Source organism: Orycteropus afer, unplaced genomic scaffold (assembly GCF_000298275.1).
Source record: "Orycteropus afer afer isolate SDZICR_OR568_19922 unplaced genomic scaffold, OryAfe1.0 scaffold00070, whole genome shotgun sequence".
Lineage (NCBI taxonomy): Eukaryota > Metazoa > Chordata > Mammalia > Tubulidentata > Orycteropodidae > Orycteropus > Orycteropus afer.
Genome location: NW_006921657.1, coordinates 1,882,981 through 1,893,033, shown reverse-complemented (window position 1 = coordinate 1,893,033; position 10,053 = coordinate 1,882,981). Strand labels below are relative to the sequence as shown.

Genomic DNA, 10,053 nt, shown 5'->3' with positions numbered 1-10,053 from the left:
GAGGGGAGGCTGTTAGTATATGTTTTTTTTCCCTTTGCTTCCACATGAAGGATAGGAAAATATTCTCCTTTATCACTGAATTAATAATTTGAGTGGATATTGAAGTATTATTTTAAAATCCTTTTTCCTTCCAACATAGAATACATTACCCTGTCATCTTTTAGCATTCAATATTGTTTCGCTGGGTCAGAAATGACTTGAGAACAATGAGTTTGAGTTTTGGTTTATTGTTTAAAAAGCCTTGTGTTATTCTAATTCTTATTCATTTTTAGATACACTTGACTGCTAACCAGGAGGCTGGCGGTTCAAACCCGCCAGCCACTCGGAAGGAAGGTTGGGCAATCCTACTTCCGTAGTGATAACTGCCTTGGAAACCCAAGGAGGAGTCGCTAGGAGTCAGGCTGACTCGATGGCAAACAACAACAATTATATTTTTACTCTCGAAACTTTTTGGATTTTCTCTTATATTAGAGTTCCGAAATTTAGTAAGATGGGTTCAAATGTGGGTCTTGGTCCTCATTCCCTACTCTGACTTGGTGTTTACGCAATCTTAAAGATCATAGTTTCTTCTTTTTAGAAATTTCTTTTTTTTCTCCAGTATTTCTTTCTTACCCTCTTTTTTTATTTTTACATCCTTGCAAAAAACGGCAAGGAGGCCACATGTTCTGACCTCCTTTAATCCCACAAGAGGAAGGCAGAATCACCATCAATAGTGCAAGGCTTATTACTGCAAGGCTTATTACTGCAAGGCCAGACATGCTGTCTCCCTCCAGCCCTTTCACCAACCGTTCCTCCCAAAGCACCCACCACCTCTCCTCTGGGTTTGATAATTCGCTGCAGTGGCCACACAGAACTCACGGATTATGGGGTTTATTAGGGAAGCACCACAGGCTACAATTCAAGTTTAGGAAAAATGCTCAGTCTCTCTCCCAGCCCACCGTCCCTCAGCCAACAGTCTCTCACAGTCTCTTCCCAGCAGTGCTGGTCCCTCGGTGTCTCACTCAGCAATGCGTGTCTCTTGCGTCTCTTTCCCAGCAGCACGTGTCTCTTTCAGGGGCGTGTGTCTCTTTCATCGGGCAGCACGTCTTCCTCAACCAGCAGTCAGAGAGAGTTCTGCCTCCAGGAGGCCTCCTTTTGAGCCCGGCAGGGTGGTCAAACTAGCCAATCACCGCATCAGAACTCTAAGCATGTGAAAGAGAGTAGGAACCTCCCAGAACATTGTATTGTGCCACGCCCAACAGAAATAACCCAGGTGGATAGCTTCAGCAATCAGGAGCTCCTCAGTTGCTCATAGCAAATCCCACCTTGGAGTTTACAAAGACTTATGGGTAGAAAAGCCACACTAAGTAATTTACTAACCACAATCCTATTAAATAGTTTTTGAGAAACTTGATCAATTATCCAAGCTTTTAGTGTGTCCCCCTTCTCCCCCCTGCCCAATACTTTCCATCTTTTCTATTTTCATTTTTGCCCATTTTTATTGCTCAGGTCATCCATATATTGCTTTTTTAAAAAATTTGTATTAACAGTGTTACAGTTCTTTTATAAGAATGATGTATTCTCTAGTTGCTCAATTTTCATATTATTAAATAGACATGTTTCCTGTATTATATATGTATGCAAGAAATAGGCAGCCATTTTTAGCCAGGCAATATGAGATGCTCTCTTGACCCTTTCCCTATTGAAACTGATGAAAGTTATTTTAAAAACCAGTCTTGTAATTATGTGGAAATAGACCTAAGGGCATACAGCAAATGAAGAAATATTTATTCAAGAAAACTTACTAAAATTTGATGAGAACAATGAGAGTCTATAGCATTTGAACCATGATCCCCTCCATTTTTTTCTCCTCCCAACTCAAAGTAATGGAAGCTCTTACCCAAATGTGTGCAACACAGGACTCCTTCTCCCCCTAGCTCCCAGTTAGAAGCTATAGTATTTTCTTATGCAGGGTAGGATGTCAGCACTTTTTATCCTGTCCCCAGTTACCCATGGCAGAGATGAACAGTTCAGCAAGTGCAGCTGAGAAGTGAGTGTTTCTTCTTTTGGATACATTGAGAATACTGAGCATAGTGCTACTGCCTTTGCTCCTTCTCATAAAGCAGAGCTTCAATGTCAAGAAAGGAAAGCCAAGAAGATCAGAGGCTACAGTTACACCCCCTTCTGTCAAGTTCCCAGCTTAAAGACAGGAGCATCCTTAGAATTGCGCCACTGTCCCTGCCCCAGCTCCAAGGGTAAGGCTCAGAGATTTTTCCCAGAAGAACTCTAAATTTCTTCCCAAAAGGACTTCATTTGAAACATAATGTGGGGAAGTTCAAGCTTAAGGATGCTTAGAAGGAGACTGGTAAATCCCTGCATCTGAGCATGAAAAAAATAGACATCTTCACAAATGGACCCATAAATAACATCATGATAACTGATGAAGAAATTGAACTTGTCAAAGATTTTTTTTCTACTTGGGTCAATAATCAGTGTGCATAGAAGCAACAGTCAAGAAATCAAAGAACGTATTACTTTTGTACTACAAAAGACCCCTTTAAAATCTTAAAAAGCAAAGATATCACTTTGCTGATTAAGGTTTTTCCTGACCTTGAAAATACCAAATTATGGTGTTTTCAGTCCTTCATGTACATCTCAAAGCTGGACAATGAAAAAGGAAGACCAATGAATTGATGCATTCCAGTTGTGGTGTTGGTGAAGAATATTGAATGTACCATGGACTCCCTGAAGAGACAAATCAGTCTTGGAGGAATTACAGCCAGAATGCTATTTTTATTGCAGTTATTTTGGACATGTCATTAGGAGGGATCAATCGGTAGAGAAGAACATCATTCTTGGTAAAGCAGAGGGTCAGTGAAAAAGAGGGAGACCCTCAATGACATGGACTGACACAGTGGCTGTGGTAGTCATTGTGAGAATGTCACAGGATGGGATCACATTTCATTCTGTTATACATAGGTTGCTATGAATTGGAGTTCACTCAATGACACCTAACAACAACAGTAACAAATTTACTAGAGAGAACCAAGAAAAGATATGGCTAAATGGAGCTTTCCTGGGGTCATAACACATCTCAAACACACCTGTCATAAAGGATATCTGTAAAGGAGCCTGGATTTAATTGGATCATTCTTTGCAGAAGCTTATGTGCCCAACAATACTTTGCTCAATACTCAATAACAGAATAATAGACATGTCTTTCAAGTGTACATAAAACATTGTCTAGGATATACAATATCCTAATCTATAAAACAAAGAAATGTCAATGAATTTAAAAGGATTCAAATAATATGAAGTATCCAGCAACAAAAAATTATATACCATGACCAAATGGGATTCATCCCAGGAGTGCAAAATTGGCTCAATATATGAAAATTAAGTTATGTCATAAAACAAAAACCTTTATCTCAATGTATACTGAAAATACATTTGACAACCCTTTCATGATAAAAAAAAAATCAACCAACTAAGAATAAAGTGCAACTTCCTCTACATGATAAAGAGTATAGAAAAATCCACAGCTAACATCATAGTTAATGATGAAAGAATGGGTGCTTTCCCTCTAAGATTAGGAACAAGACAAGGATGTCTGCTTTTGCCACTAGGATTCAACGTGATACTTGAAGTTCTATCCAGGGCAATTAGGTAAGCAAATGAAACAAAATCATCCAGATTGGAAAGGAAGAAATAAAATGATCTCTACTCACATATGATATGATGTTGAATATACAGAATCCTAAGGAATCCACTAAAAGACCATTAAAACTAGTAAGTTTAGAATTCAATATCATTATATAAAAATCGATTATATTTTTATACATTTGTAATGAATGATCTGAAAATGAAACCAAGTAAACAAATTCATTTACTTACAATAATATCAAAAAGAATGAAATACTGAGAAATAAATTTAACAAAAAAGTCAAAACCTCATATTCTGGAACTACAAAACATTGTTGAAAGAAATAAAAGAATATTTAAATAAGTAGAAAGCTATTCCATGTTGATAGTTCAAAAGACTTAATAATATCATTAAGATGGCTTTACTCCCTAAACTGATCTACAGATTCAGTGCAATCCCCATTTGTTTCCCAGCTAGCTTTGTTCAAACTGACAGGCTGATTCTAAATTCATATGGAAACTCAAAGGTTTTCGAATAGCAAAAATAATCTTGAAAAAAAGGAACAAGATTGGAGAACACATACTTTTTGATTTCAAAAGTTACTACAAAGCAACAATGATAAGTGGTATTGGCATAAACCAAACTCACTGTCGTTGAGATGGATCCGATGGAAACCCCTCCTTGGGTTTCCGAGGCAGTATCACTATGGAGGTGGATTGCCCAATCTTCCTTCCAAGGAGTGGCTGGTGGGTTTGAACTGCCGGCCTTCTGGTTAACAGTCAAATGCCTTAGGCAGTATGCCACCAGCTCTCCTGATGGTATTGGCATAAGGATAGGCATATTATTGTTGTTGTTATAGACCAATGGAAGAGATTTGAGAATTCAGAAGTAAACCAATACATTTATGGTCAATTGATTTTCAAGAAGATTGCCAGGAGAATTCAATTTGGAAAGAATAGTCTTTTCAATAAATGGTGCTGGGATAACTGGATAGTCATTTAAAAAAAAAAAAAAAAGTTATACCATTACTTCATACTATATACAGAAATTAACTCAAAATAGATAAAATATCTAAATGTAAGAGTTTTATACTTGTAAATGTACAAGTTTTATACTTGTCAAAGTATAAAACTCTTAGAAGAAAACATAAAGGTAAATTTTTGAGACCCTGAATTTGGCAATGAGTTCATAGATATAATACCAATAGTACAAACAACAAAAGGAAAAGTAGATTAATTGGATATCATTACAATCTAAAACTTTTTGCTTCAAAGGGCTCTGAATCAAGTCAAAAGATAACCCACAAAATGAGAAAAAATATTTGTTCATATATCTGATAAGGATTTGTATCTAGAATACATAAAAATTTCTTACAAATCAGTAATAAATAACTCACTTAAAAATGAGCAAAGAATCTAATAAATATTTCTCCAAGAAAAATATACAAATGGCCAATAAATACATGAAGATATTGCTCATCATTAGCCATCAGGGAAATTTAAATTAAAACAACAACTAGGCACCACTGCACACCCAGTAGGATGGATCTAATTTAAAAGATTAGATTATAACAAGTGTTGGTGAGGACGTGGGGAAAGTTGGACTCTTCATACACTGCTGATGGGAATGTAAAACGGTGCAACTACTTTGGAAAACAATTTAGCAATTGCTCCAATGTGAATAGAGTTGCCATTTAACCCAGCGGCTCCACTCCTAGGAATATACACCCAAGAGCCATAAAAAACATACACACACTGCAACTTGTAGATAAATTGCATGGCAAAATTATTCACAATCTCCAAAGGTAGAAACAGCTCAAATGTCCATCCACTAATGAATGGATAAATAAAATGGTATATATACATTGTTGTTGTTGTTGTTATGTGCCATCAAGTCGGACCCGACTCATAGCGACCCCTCCTTGGGTTTCCGAGGCAGTATCACTACGGAAGTAGATTGCCCCATCTTCCTTCTGAGGAGTGGCTGGTGGGTTTGAACCGCCAGCCTTCTGGTTAGCAGTCAAGCGCCTTAGGCACTATGCTACCAGAGCTCCCATATATACATAGAATGGCATATTATTTAGCCATAAAAAGAAATAAACTTCTGATAAATACTTGAGTATTTATCAGTGAAGCTGGAAAATATTATCACAAGTGGAAGAGTTTTGTCACAAAAGACCATATATAATCCCATTTATATGAAATGTCCAGAATAGGCAACTAGTAGAGACAGAATTTATTTATTTATAGAAACAATTCATTTCTCAAATTTGTGGTTTGCCTGTGGCATCTTTCTTTGCTTTGCAGTCTGTTATATTTTTGTTCATTTATATATATAAAACATATTTTTTTGACATTTCTATAGGACTTGAAATAGGAAGGAACATATGCTTCATCATCCATTTTGAAGTGTAAGGGCCTCTTATTCTTGTATCTTTTGAATTGATTCCCAGAGTAGCATTAATAAGAAAAAGTTTGTTTTTTATAGAAAGCTCTCTTAGGAGCTCTGGTGGCATAGTGCCTAAGGCATTTGACATTTGACTGCTAACCAGAAGGCTGCTGGTTCAAACCCACCAGCCACTCCTCAGAAGGAAGGTCAGGCAATCTACTTCTGTAGTGATACTGCCTTGGAAACCCAAGGAGGGGTTGCTATGAGTTGGATCCGACTCAATGGCAGTGGGTACAGAAAGCTCTCTTAGTTCTCTAGAATGAGAAGAAATACATAGTGATTTTAGTATTTTTGCATTTAATAATTCTGATAATGGGATTCTAATTTTGTTTCACCAGTTTGCTATTTGTGACCTTTGGCAATCTACTCAAGCACTTTTTGCCCACTCCCCCCACCCCCTTTGTTAAACTTAGGGATGCTATTAAGTCTTTTTCATTATGATTACTCTGTTGTTTTCTTTATACTTGTTACTGAACCCTCCCCACAGTGTCCAATAAAATTTTTTGTGATGATATGAAAGTTCTACATCTGTGTTATTCTGTATTACAACCACTAGCCACATGTGGTTCTAGATCAATATAGTTTAAAAAGAAGAAAGCTTTGCTAGATGTTGTAGAGGTTTATTTATATGAATGTGGTGGTTGAGGTTACGTGTCAATTTGTCTGCTCCATGATTTTCAGTGGCTTGGCAGGTGTATATAGTTATTTCCCATGATAAGATTGTAATCACTTCCATGGAGGAATCTGCTGTGAGCAGCTCATTTGAAGGATAGTTGGCTCCAGGGTATAGCATTCTTCCAGTATGTATAAAAGGGATCCTGCATATGGATGAGTTTTCATCTCCAGTTCCTGGCTTGAACCAGTGACCTGCCATGTTGCCTGCCAATCTTGGGATTGTTGCCTTCACAGCCAGTGAGCCAACAATGTGCCATTTTACCTGCTGATCTTGGATTCATCAGCTTCAGCAGCCGGTAGCTGTGTGAGTCAGGAGAAGCCTCTAGCTTGCTCCACTGGGACTGGTAAGCAGAGCTGAAGCCCAGGGTCAAGGGACCTCTATCCAGCCCTTAGAGCCAGCACTCTGAATTCAGACTTCTAGTCTCATAACTAAAAAACAAAACAAACAAAAAAACTCATTGCCATCAAGTCAGATCTGAATCATAGCGACCCCTCCTTGGGTTTCCGAGGCGATATCACTATGGAATTATATTGCCCAATGTAGGAAAATAAATTTCTGTTTGTTAAAGCCATCTACTTGTGGTATTTCTGTTACAGCAGCACTAGAGAACTAAGGCAAAGACCAAGTATGTTCAGGAAATAGATGTGTTCTTATCTCCATCTCAGTTTTTCACAGTGAATATCAGCATATTAAAGGTCTTGAGATAGTATGAAGCAAAGAAACTTGTTTAAGTATTACCCAATTTTTTGAAAACTTACGGGATCTCAGAACCCTCATAAGTTTTTAAGTTTCATACCTAATATATTTTTTTGAGTATTTACTATATGCCACTTTTTGTTTTAAACATTTTATTCAAGTCATCAGTTTATTTAATCCTCACCACAATTTTATAGTTCTCCTTGAGGACTAAGGTGTGCCTGACATAAGCCATGGTATTTTCATTCGCCTCCTGTGCATGTGAGAGTTGGACAATGAATAAGGAAGACCAAAGAAGAGTTGATGCTTTTGAGTTGTGGTGCTGGTAAAGAATGCTGAAAGTACTATGGACTGCTAAACTAACAGATCTGTCCTGGAGGACGTGCAACCGAAATGCTACTTAAAGCCAGAATAGACAGACTTCTTCTCACCTACTTTGGTCATGTTGTCAGAAGGGACCATTCCCTGGAGAAGGATGTCATGCTTGGTAAGGTGGAGAAGTGACAAAAGAGGGGAAGGCCTTCAACTAGATGGATTGACACGGTGACTGCAACGATGGGCTCACGTATAGCAGGGATCATGGAGCTGGTGCAGGATCGGGAGTTGTTTCGTTCTGTGTGTGGGGTCGCTATGAGTTGGAAACAACTCGACGGGACCTAACAACAACAACAACAACAACAATTTTATAAGGTGTGGGCTAATAGTACAATGATGAAAGTGAAACACTGAAGGAAAAAGTGACACGGCCAAGGTCAGATAGTAAGTGTTACAGTGAAGATTCAAATTTGTAATCAGATTCCAGAATCTAAGCTTTTGATCAGTATGCTTATATTTGCTTTTCAAAGTATAAAGTTAGATATTTCATTCTACAACTTTCCTTACACTTTCCCAAGTTCTAAGTAAACCATTAGAGTTGAGTTGCAGTGGTTTTAGTATTTATAACAAATTTATACTCATTAGGTTTTTGTTTAGTTGTACATAGGGTAGCTATGAGTTGGAGCTGACTCATCAGCACCTAACAACAACAGCAACAAATCTTCCCAACATATCAAAGCTATTTGACTCTTAATTGTTTGAAGGGAGAAATTGATGGAAGAGAGAAGACTAAAAGTTAGGAAGGAGATCCTTGAGAAAGTGAGAAAGGATGGTGTATTAGTTTCTTAGGACTGCCATAAGAAATTACCGCAATCTGGGTGGTTTACAAAAGAAATGTATTCTCTCACAGTTGTGGAGCATATAAGTTTGAAATCAAGTTGACAGCAGTACTGTGCTCCCTCTGGAGGCTCTAGGACAGAATCTTTCCTTGCCTCTTCTAGTTTCTGTGGCTTCCTTGGCTAGTGACTTTAAAACTTCAGTGTCTGACTCCATCTTTACATGGCCTTCTGCTTGACTGATCTCATATATATTACAAGAATACTTGTTATTGGATTTAGGACCCATGTGGATAGTGCAGTATAATCTCATCTCATGAGTCTTAACTATATTTGCAAAGACCCTTTTTCAAATAAGGTGATTTTCACAGGTTATAAGGGACATACCTTTTTGGGGATCACCATTCAACCCACTGTCAATGGGTTTCAAAACCTTTGGGTGGATTGGGTTTAAAAAAGGGAAGGACATCAAACGAGCCTATCAGTCAGTCACTGTATGTTTACTTTGTTCATTCGCTCTCCTTTTTTTCCTCCAATCTTTAACATCACTCTTAGCTGATAACCTGGTTCAGAGAAGTAACTGGAAGAGAATGTCTCCTAAACGTGCTCTGCCACCATTAAACCTACTTCTCTTTATCTATGCTCATATATTTTGCCTTCTCTCCTGCTATTACTGTATTAGTGTTGTTAATGATATAAAGGAGCTCTGGTGGAGCTGTGGTTAAAGCATTCAGCTGCTAACCAAAATATCAGCGGTTCAAACCCACTATTTGCTCTGTGGGAGAAAGATGAGTCTGTCTGCTTCCACAAAGATTTACAGCCTTGGAAACCCTATGAGGAAGTTTTGTTCTGTCCTATAGCATTGCTATGAGTAGGAATTGATGATATTTAAACACTATTATCAAAGTTCTGAATAAGTTTGCTAATTGTATTTATTGGTATCTCAAGGTTCCATGCAAAGAATCCAAAAACAGTTCTAATTATGGGAGTAGATAGAACATCATTGTCTCTATTCCCAATCTGATCATTTATATATATATATATTCTCTAGTTCTGTGAAATGTTAAATTTGCAAAAACAGGGGTCTGCTGCTTACTTAGAAATTTTTATAAATACATTTTAAAAATGCTTCCTTGCATATTCTACTCACATATCCCAATCTTTCTCTTCATTGAACCCCACTAGCACTTACTGTCTACAATGCACATAGTTTATTTGATAACTTTATAATTTTCTCTACTTTCTCATATGTATTCATCTTTTTATCCCCCAAAACTTTGTAAATCTGCCCTAAAGAAGTGAGAGCCATAACAAGAACAGATATATGCACGCCAATGTTCATCGCAGCACTATTTACAATAGCCAAAACTTGCAAACAACCTAGATGTCCAACAACTGAGGAATGGATAACCAAACTTTGGTACATTCACACAATGGAATACTATGCAACGCTAAAGAAT

The 10,053-nt window shown here is 37.5% G+C and overlaps 1 protein-coding gene across 1 annotated transcript in view; it reads left to right on the top strand.

Annotated features, from left to right (window-relative positions):
* Positions 1-10,053, top strand: part of ADK (adenosine kinase) — an 853,347-nt gene that overhangs the window by 335,532 nt on the left and 507,762 nt on the right. The gene's annotated exons all lie outside the window — the stretch shown is intronic.